At 40.4% G+C, this 10,575-nt stretch overlaps 1 long non-coding RNA gene across 1 annotated transcript in view; it reads right to left on the bottom strand.

The window, feature by feature from the left end:
- Positions 1-9,762, bottom strand: part of LOC114902245 — a 12,719-nt gene extending 2,957 nt beyond the window's left edge. The window contains exon 1 of the long non-coding RNA XR_003795425.1: positions 9,716-9,762. This is a non-coding gene — a long non-coding RNA (uncharacterized LOC114902245). The remainder of the gene's footprint in view (positions 1-9,715) is intronic.
- Between the last annotated feature and the right edge of the window lie 813 nt (positions 9,763-10,575).

Genomic DNA, 10,575 nt, shown 5'->3' with positions numbered 1-10,575 from the left:
CACCAAAATGGGAGAGGCGAGCAAATGCAAAGAGTCCCAGCTCAGCCTGAGCACAAACCTCTGTGGGAACCAGCACGGGCTCCTTTTACCCAGCACATCACGTCCAACTTTCAACAACAACAGAAAAATAATAAGACATACTCAAAGGCAAAAAATGCAGTTTGAAGAGACAAAACGAGCCTCAAAACCAGACTCAGATATGGCCGGGATATTGGAATGATCATATGAGGAATTTAGAAAACTTATGATTAATAGTCCATGGTCTCTAATGGAAAAAGTAGACAACATGCAAGAACAAATGGGTAGTGTGAGTAGAAAGATCAAAATTCTGTGAAAGAATAAAAAGAAATGTCAGAGATCAAAGACACTGTAGCAGAAATAAAGAGTGTAGGCTCCTTAGTACACTGGACAGGACTGAGGAAAGACTCTCTGAGCTTGAGGATACGTCAACAGAAACTTTCAAAACTACAAAGCAAAAACAGACTGGGGGAAAAAAGGAACAATATCCAAGGACTACAGGACAACTGTTAAAGGTGTAACATACACATAATGGGAATACCAGAAGGAGAAGAAAGAGAAAGCAACAGAAGAAATATTTAAATAAAGACCGAGAATTTCAGATTAGTGTCAGACACCAAGCCACAGAGCTGGGAAGCCCAGAGAACACCAAGCAGGATAAATGCCAATAAAACTACACCTAGGCATATCATATTAAAACTGCAAATATCAAAGATAGAGAGGAAATCTAGAAAGAAGCCTTATTTATAGAGGAGCAAAGCTAAGAATTACACCCGACTTCTCCTCAGAAACCATGCAGGCAAGGAGAGAGTAAACATTTAATGTGTTGAGAGAAAAAAACTCACCAACCTAGAATTCTGTATCCTGCAGAATTCTCCTTCAAAAGTAAAAGAGAAAGATTTTCTCAAACAAAAGTTGAGGGAATTTGTCCCTGATAGACCTGTCTTACAAGGAATGTCAAAAGTTATTCAGAGAGAAGGATAATGATATTGGTCAGAAACTCGGATCTACGTGAAGATTGGAAAGCATTAGAGAAGGAATAAGTGAAGGTAAAATTAAAACTTTTATTTTTCTTATTAACTGAGTTAATAGATACGTCTTTCAAAATAATAGCAACGTATTTGATGATTATAGTTTATATATAAATGAAATTAGCACCAGCAAAGATGCAAGGGATGGGAGATAAGAATTAGGATTACTTTGTTATTATAAAGTACTTGTACTACCTGTGAAGTGATATGGTGATATTCAAAAGTGGACTTGGAGTAGTTGTATATTGCAAACTCTAGGGCAACCACCGACAAAAAGTTAAAAGAAGTATAATTGGTAACTATGAAAGGAGATAAAATGGAATCGTAAAATAATTAAAACCACAAGAGACAGAAAAAGAGTGGAAAACAAAAATAGGAACAATTAACAAGGGTGATAACTAGAAAACTAATAAATATGATGAATATTAACTCAGCTATATCAACAGTCACTTTGAATGTCAGTGGTCTGAATGCACCAATTAAAACATTGTCAGAGTGGATCCAAAAAAAAAAAAACAAAACCCCGACTATGTATTGTCTACAAGAACCCCTCTTTAAATATAAAGACGCGTATATATTAAAAGTTAAGGGATGGAGGGACTTTCCTTGTGGTCCAGTGGTTAAGACTTTGCCTTCCAATGCAGGAGGTGCGGGTTGGATCCCTTGGTTGGGGAACTAAGATCCCACATCATGGCCAAAAATCCAAAACGTAACAGATTTAATAAAGACTAAAAATGGTCTACATCAAAAAAATCTTTAATTAAAAAAAAAAGGGACGGAGAAAGATGTATATGTCAACTTTCAGCTAACCTTAATCAAAAGAAAGCTGGAATAGTTATATTAACTTCAGACAGAGTAGACTTCAAAACAAGGAAAATTATCAGAGATAATTACATAATGGACCATAGTAATAAATAGGTCATTTCTCCAAGAAGACAAACCTTAATGTGTATGCATCTAACACCAGAGTGTCAAAATACATGAAGCAAAAACTGATAGAACTGCAAGGATAAATAGAAGAATTTAGTATTATAGTTGGAGACTTGGATACTCCTCTATCAGAAGTGGGCAGATCCAGCAGCAGATCAGTAAGGACACAGTTGAACTCAATGGCACCATCAACCAACTGGATATAATCAATATCTGTAGACTATTTCATCCAACAAGGCAGAATACACATTCTTTTCAAGCTCACATGGAACACTCACCAAGATAGACCACATTCTGGGCCATAAAACACACCTTAACACATTTAAAATAATAGAAACCATACAATGTATGCTCTTAGACCATAATGGAATTAAAGTAGAAATCAATAACAAAAAGATAGCTGGAAAGTCCCCAAATATTCAGAGATTAAACAGCATACCTCTAAATAACACATGAGTCAAGGAAGAAATCTCAAGAGAAACTAATAGTATTTTGAATTGGAAGAGAATTCTGGGAAGATGGTGGAATAGGAAGCACCAGGAATCTGTCTCTAGGCAACAATTACACTGGAAGAATCTGTTTGATGGAACTGTTTTCGAACTCTGGAGTCTATTGAAGGCTTGCAACTTCCAGGGAAAGACTTCGATGGTAAATTGTGGTTAATTTTGGTCAATATCAGCTCTTAGAACAGTAGCAGCTACCTACCTCCCACCCCCCACCCCCCTGCCAGCCACATGGCAGGCAGCTGCACAGGTGTTCCTGGAGCAGCTTGCATGCATCTTTTAGAAGCCAGGGTAGGCAAAAAGGACCCTGTCCTCCAAATGTCAGGGGTTTTTGATGTCATCATATAGAAGGGATTCTCAATAAGATTAACAGAAGATTTCTCATCAGAAACTTTGGAGACCAGAGGCAGTGGGCGGATACATTCAAAGTGCTTAAAAAACCCCAAACAACCAGAAAAAGCCAACAAGCACGTGAAAAGATGCTCAACTTCACTGATCATTAGGGAAATGCAAATCAAAACTACAGTGAGGCACTACCTCACACACATTAGAATGGCTGCTATACAACAAGCAAAAAAACGTACTGGCAAGGATGTGGAAAAATTTCAACCCTTGTGCATTGTTGGTGGGAATGTAAAATGGTGCTGCTGCTGTGGAAAACATTATGGTGGCTCCTCAAAAATATGAAAATAGAATTATCATATGATCCAGTAATTCCACTTCTGGATATATACCCCAAAGAATGCAAAGCAGGGTATCAGGATATCTGTGCCCCCATGTTCACGGCAGCAGTGTTCACAATAGCTAAGATGTGGAAGCAACACACGTGTCCACTGACAGACGGATGAAGAAGCAACATGTGGTCCATACATACGGTGGAATATGATTCAGCCTTGAAAAGGAAGCAGATTCTGACACATGCTACAACATGGATGGACGCTGTGGAAATTATGCTTACTGAAGAAAACCAATCACAAAAAGACAAACACTGTATGATCCAACCTATGTGAGGTATTTAGAGTAGTTTGTCCTAGGGCAGTTACTGTTTAATGAGTGCAGAGTTTCAGTTTTACAAGATTAAAGAGTTATGAGGATGTTGATTATACAACATCGAGAACAGATGTAATTCCACTGAATTGTGCACTTAAGATGATGAATTCCATGTGTATTTTACCACAATTTAAAAATCTCAAAAAATATTTTGAACTAAATTAAAATGAAAATACAAGTTAATCAAAACTTGGGGGATACAGTGAGAAGCACTTACAGAGAAATTTATAACATTGAACGCATATATTAAAAAGAAAGAAAGGTCTAAAATTAATCATCTAAGCCTAGGAAACTAGAACAAGAAGAGCAACTAAATCCAAAATCAGCATAAGAAGAGAAATAAGATCCGTGCTGATAAAAGCTAATGCAGAAATCAATGAGAACAGGAGATAGGCAGAGAAAACCAGCAAAACAGAAAGCTGGTCCTCTGCAAAGATCAGTAAACCTCTAGGGAGGCTAACTAAGAAAAAAAGAAGACCCAGGTTAATAACATCAGAAATGAAAGAGGAGGCTTACTACAGGTCTCACGGACATCAATGGGGTAGTAGAGGAATACGATGAACAGCTCTGTGCTCACAAACGTGGTAACCTGGATGAAATAGACCAATTCCTTGAAAGGTGCAATTTGTGAAAACTCACACAAAAATAAATAGACAGTCTGATATCTAGTAAAGAAATTGAATTGATAATAACTTTCCAAGCAGAAAGCACCAGGCCAAGATGGGTTCACTGGTGATTTCTACCAAAGATTTAAGTAGGAAATCAGACCAATTCTCTACAATCTCTTCCAGAAGTAGAGAGAATACTTTCTAAATCATTTTCTGAGGCCATCATTAGCCTAATACCAAAACCAGAGAAAGACACAAGAAAACTATGGACCATTATCTCTCATGGACATAGATACAAATATCCTCAACAAAATATTAGCAAATTGAATCCAACAATGTATAAAAAGAATCACGCACCATGGCCAAATCAGATTTATTCCAGATATGCAAGGCTAGTTCAACATTTTAAAATCAATTAATGTAATTCATCACATCAACAAGTTAAAGAAGATCACTTGATCATAACAATAGGTGCAGAAAAGGCATTTGACAAGATCCACCATCCATTCATGGCAAAAACTCTCAGCAAACTGAGAATAGGGGAACTTCGTCAATTTGATTTTAAAAATCTATAAAAACCTTACAGCTAACATACTTCATAGTGAAAAACTAGAGGCTTTCCCACTATGATCAGAAACAAGGCTAGGATTTCCTCTCTCACTATTCCTTTTCTTTTTTATTATTTATTTATTTTATTTTTGGCTGTTTTTGGGTCTTAGTTGTGGCATGTGTGATCTTCATTGCGGCACATGGCCTCCTCTCTAGTTGTGGCATGCGGGCTTCAGAGTGCGTGGGCTCAGTAGTTGTGGCACTCGGGCTCCAGGGTGCATGGGCTCTAGTTGTGGCATGCGGGCTCACTAGTTGTGGCACACAGGCTTAGTTGCATGTGGGATCTTATTTCCCCAACTGAACCTGCATCCCCTGCATTGGAAGGTGGATTCGTAACCACTGGACCACCAGGGAAGTCCCTCACTATTCCTTTTCAACATCATACTTCAATTCCTAGCTAATGCAGTAAGAGAAGAAAAGAAAACAAATGGTATACAGGTTGGGAAGGAAGAAATAAAGCTGTGTTTGTTCACAGATAACAGGATTGTCTATGTAGAAAATTCAAAATAATAAAACTTACTGGAACTGATAAGTGATTATAGCAGGGTTGCAGGATACAAGGTTAACATGTTAATCAGCTTCTCTGTATCAGCAGTGAACCAAGTGGAACGTGAAATCAAAAACAATACCGTTTACATTAGCATCTCCCCAAATGAAATGCTTAGGTATAAATAAAACAAAGTATGTTTAAGAGATATATGAGAAAAACTAAAAAACTGTAATGAAAGGAATCAAAGAAGATACATGGAGAGATATTCTGTGTTCATGCCAGGAAGACTCGATATTGTGAAAAAGTCAGTTCCTCCCAACTTAATCTATAGATTTGACACAATCCCAGTCAGAGTGTCCGCAGGTTATTTTGTGAATGTCTTCAGGCTGATTCTAAAGTTTCTATGGAGAGGCAAAAGATCCAGAATAGCCAACACAATATTGAAGGATAAGAATAAAGTCAGGGGACTGACATTCCTGATTTCAAGACTTACTATAACTGTGTAGCACAGGGAACTCTACTTAATGCACTGTGGTGACCTAGATGGGAAGGAAATCCAAAAAAGAGGAGCTGTATGTGTATGTAGAGCTGATCCATTTTGCTGTATATTCGAAACTAACACAACATTGTAAAGCAGCTACACTCCAATAAAAGTTAATTTAAAAAAAGACTTACTATAATGCTACAGTAACCAAGATAGTGTGGTATTGGTGAAAGAGCAGACAAAGAGATCAATGAATCAGAGAGCCCAGAGACAGACCCACGCAAATATAGACCCACTGATCTTTGACAAAGGAGCAAAGGCAATACCATGGAAAAAGGTAGTCTTTCCAACAAATAGTGCTGGAACAACTGGACATCCATATGCAAAGAAATGAATGTAGACACAGACCTTACACTTTTTACAAAAATTAACTTAAAATGGAGCATAGGTCTAAATGTAAAATGCAAAACTATAAAACTATTAGAAGGTAACATAGAAAGTCTAGAAGACCGTGGATTTAGTTATGACTTTTTAGGTACAACACCAAGAGCACGATCCATGAAAGAAAGAATTGAGAAGCTGGACTTCATTAAAATTAAACTTCATTAAACATTTGACATTAATGTTTAACATTGAACGTTGAATTTCATTAGAATTAAAAACTACTCTGCAGAAGAGAGAGCTGTCTGTCTCTCTGTCAAGAGGATGAAAAGACAGGCCACAGACTGGGAGAAACTATTTGTAAAAGACGTATCTGATAAAGTACTGTTATCCAAAATATACAAAGAATTCTGAAAACAACAAGAAACTGAACAAATTAATTGAAAAATGGACAAAAGATCTGAACAGACAACTCACCAAAGAAGACATATAGATGGCAGATAAGCACATGAAAAGATGCTCCCCATCGTATGTCATTAGGGAACTGCAGATTAAAAACAACGAGATACTTCACACCTATGGGAATGGCAGAAATCCAGAACACTGATAACACTAAATGCTGGCGAGGATGTGGAGCAACAGGAACGCTTGTCACTGCCGGTGGGAACGCAGAACGGTGTTCCCATTTGGGAGACGGTTTGGTGGTTTCTTACAAAACGAAACATACTTCTACGTACAGTTCTGCAGTCGTACTATTTATTTACCCAAATAAGATGGAAACTTATGTCCACATGAAAACCTGCACACAAATGTTTACAGCAGCTTTATTTATAATAGCCAAAATTTGGAAGCTACTAAGATGTCCCACTGCATGTGAACGGATCAGTAAACCATGGTATACATCCTGACAACGGAATATTGTTCAGTGCTAAAAAGAAATGAGCTATCAAGCCATGAAAAGACACGGAGGAAACTTAAGCGCGTGTTCCTAAGTGAAAGAGGCCACTCTGAAAAGGCTGCCTGCTGTATGACTCCAGCTGTATGCCATTTTGGATAAGTCAAAACTGTGGAGACAGTAAAAGGATCGGTGGTTGCCAAAGGTTAGGGAGCAGGGAGGGATGAATAGACGGGTTCCAGAAGATTTTTATGGGAGTGAAACTACTCCGTTGATATTATGATGATGGATACATGTCATTACACATTTGTCAAATCCATAGAACGTACAACGCCAAGAAGGAATCCTAATGTGAACCGTGGGCTTTGAATGACTGTGATGTGTCAGCGCAGGTCATCAGCTGTAACAGCTGTGCCATTCCAGGCCTGCTAGTGGAAGAGGCTCTGTTCACGTGGGGGCAGAGGACATACGGGAACTCTGTACTTCGTGCAGCATTCTGCTGTGAACCTAAAACTGCTCAAGAACATAGTCTGTTAAATCACTTTAAAAACAGGCATGTATTACACATGGAAAAATGCAACCAAGGTTCTTTTTTTAAATCTTTCAGTTTTGATTTGGAGAAAATTAAAGGATCTTGCCATGTACTTAATTTCACTTTACAGAGTGTTGATAGGGAAACTTTGTTAAATAAAACTGCATTCAGGAATCAGATTTTGCATTTGATTTCTAATTTTTTATGAATAACTGAGTACTCTTCCCTGGAAAAATATGCAGTGATGACTCATCGCCTGTTAAATTCCATTTCTGAGCCTTGGTGTTGGGTCAGGGTTCTACATAGTCTGCTTGCAGTGAATATCCACGCCAGCAAACATGTTAGTCAGCAATGCCCGGTAGTTTGGTGTGTTGGAAAAAGACATGCTTGAATTTAGACCTCAGTGTTTCCACTTGCTGCTGATGTGATCTTGTGTAAGTCATTTTACCTCTCAGGACCACGGTTTTCTCTTTTACAAAATGGAATAGGAATATTGGACACGGAATAAGGGACAATGGAATACAAAACGCATAGTTTGAATGGTGCCTGTATATTGACATTGTCTGCCCTGCCTACCCTACCAGCCATGTTACCCCTTGGCCTGCCAGTCACCTGCCGTAGGAAGGGACATGTGTTCAGGTTAGCATCCGAGAGTACCCTGCATCCAGGCACATCGACCTGGGTAGGAGCAGTCCGAGTCCTTGGCGGGGTGCTGTTCAGGATCTTCAAAGAGGATCTTAGCTTGTTAGGAATGTTAAACCAGAGCTGTGTCTGGTCCTCTTAACTTCCAGAGGGAGAGAGCCTTCCTGAAAATCAGGCCTTTGGGGTGAGAATTTTCTCTCTCTCCTAGGCCCGTGGCGAATATCTGTTGAATGTTTGCAGAATGAAAACACTTCTTCTCCCATCTAGAAGGGGGTATTGTTTCGAGTAAATGTATTTTTTGGAGAATGAAACAGCTCTGTCTTAAAAACAGTGAACAGGTTTTTCTGTGAAGCTGTTTTGTCCAACTAAAATTTGGGTTCTGGGTTTAACAAGCTCTGGAGACATTTCCAGATCAGTCATGAAAGGTTACAGGGAAGGACAGCAGAGAATTCTGTTTTGGTTTAACTGGGCAGGAAGTGAAGGAGGTGGGGGTGTCAGGAGCAGAGGGTAGCTGTACGAGAATTAGGAAAATGGCCCCAGTGGAACTGTTGTCAGGGAGGTGCCTGGTGTACCAGGAGAAGGCTGCTACAGCGGGCAGGAATCAGGTGTCCGGTCCAGTTGGAATGGAGTCTCCTGGCCTCCACGTGAGTGGGGGCGTCACAGTGTCTGGCTTGAGCGCAGCCCTCATGAGGACAGGAAATTGGGCCCGTCTACATCAAGTACCCTCTCCTTGCCAGCTGGAGAGATGCCTGTCTGTTCTGTGAGGCTCTGCTCCACCACCATCCTGCTACGTCATGAGCACATCCCCAGGACAGCAAGTCCAAAGGGAAGTAGTTCCTGCAGTCACGTTGGAATTATTGGACGGAGCAGGTCACAGTCCCTTGAGCTGGCATGGTGGGGACAACATCTGCTGCGACCGTTGGACAGAGGAGAAAATGGAGGGCTAAAGCAGCCAAGTCACCACTCGAGGTTCAGCTTGTAGATGACCATCTGCACTCACACCTGGCTCCGACCCCAAGATCCACATTCTTTCCCTTTGACCGTGGTGCCTTTTCTACTCTGCAGCTCCCAGTGAGGAGGCGCCCCGTGAGGCCAGACAGACCCAGAGGCAGCATTCCTACAGAAACCCCACCAGACGGGAGGAGGGAGAGGCGGCCTATCCGACCCTCGTGTCTGGGTGAGGCTGCGGCACCTGCAGAGCAGGTGAAGCCTGGCCCTGCACGACCAGAGGGAGGCACTGGCCCTGTGGGTTCCCTCTGCCCAGCAAGACCAACAAAACCTCAGGATGGTGAGTGCGAGGCCTGCCCTTTGTACTGTTTCTGCCTCGTGTGTTAAGGAGTCTCTGTTCCTCAGCTGGACTGTAGGCTCGTTGAAGGCAGGCATCTGTGTCTTGGTGCAGTGCCTCTGTCAGGGCTACACATGTTAAAAATAAAATGCTGGATAGTGAGCGCTGTGTGGAGATGTAAAGTTTGTGGGTGTACGTGAGACATGACTTCTTAGAAAATAAAAAATTTCAGTAGCAAGACAAAAAGTGTGTTTTACCTCATCATTGTAAGTTGTAACAGTCACAAACATTCCCAAACCAGGAGCAGATTCAAGGAAATCGTGTCTGCCCAAGTCCCACTGTTGTATCTTGAAAGTCCCTGTTTCAAAAATATAAGACATTTATTTTTATTTATTTTTTAAAAGTCTTTATTAAATTTGTTACAGTATTGCTTCTGCCTTATGTTTTGGTTTTTTGGCCACGAGGCACATGGGAATCTTAGTTCCCTGACCAGGGATCGAACCCGCACCCCCTGCATTGGAAGGCAAAGTCTTAACCACTGGACCACCAGGGAAGTCCCTAAGACATTTATTATAAAATAAGTTAAGAAGTAGTTATATATGATCACTGATAAATGAATTTTTCAAATTACCCAAATCACAAAATACTGTATTTTGAACAGCTTGTATTTTGGTGATTAGCTTATGTAGCAGAGAAGGAAGATTCTGCAATATAGAGTTCTTGGTTCTGTTCTCACTCTTGTTTATAAGTCGCTTCACCACTCCAAACCTCAGCATTCTGTTCAGAGAAATGGGCGTAATACACATCGCTCCTAAGCCTCCGAGTTGTGAGGACTGTTGAAAATAATAAAAAGCAGCCTATGAAAGCTTTGCACCTGGAAGGTAAAATTCCTGTGGGTCAGGCCTGAGAGGCCTTCCCAGCATCTCCGCCACAGATCTCCTGCCTTCCACTTCTTCCTCCTGTAGCTTAACCTACTTGCTTCTGGCAGAGTTCCTTCCTAAAGAACAGGTGTATTCATATCGCATCCTTCCTTTTGCTGCATCCAGATGTTCCTGCTAAAGTTCGCATCACTGGGAGAGTCTCCCACTTGATCCCTTTAGGGTGTGATAAGTGTCAT

The sequence above is a fragment of the Monodon monoceros genome, unplaced genomic scaffold (assembly GCF_005190385.1).
Source record: "Monodon monoceros isolate NGI ecotype Baffin Bay Population unplaced genomic scaffold, NGI_Narwhal_1 Super_Scaffold_20, whole genome shotgun sequence".
Classification (NCBI taxonomy): Eukaryota; Metazoa; Chordata; class Mammalia; order Artiodactyla; family Monodontidae; genus Monodon; species Monodon monoceros.
The sequence above is the reverse complement of the archived record's forward strand: the minus strand, read 5'-3'. Positions and strand labels throughout refer to the sequence as shown.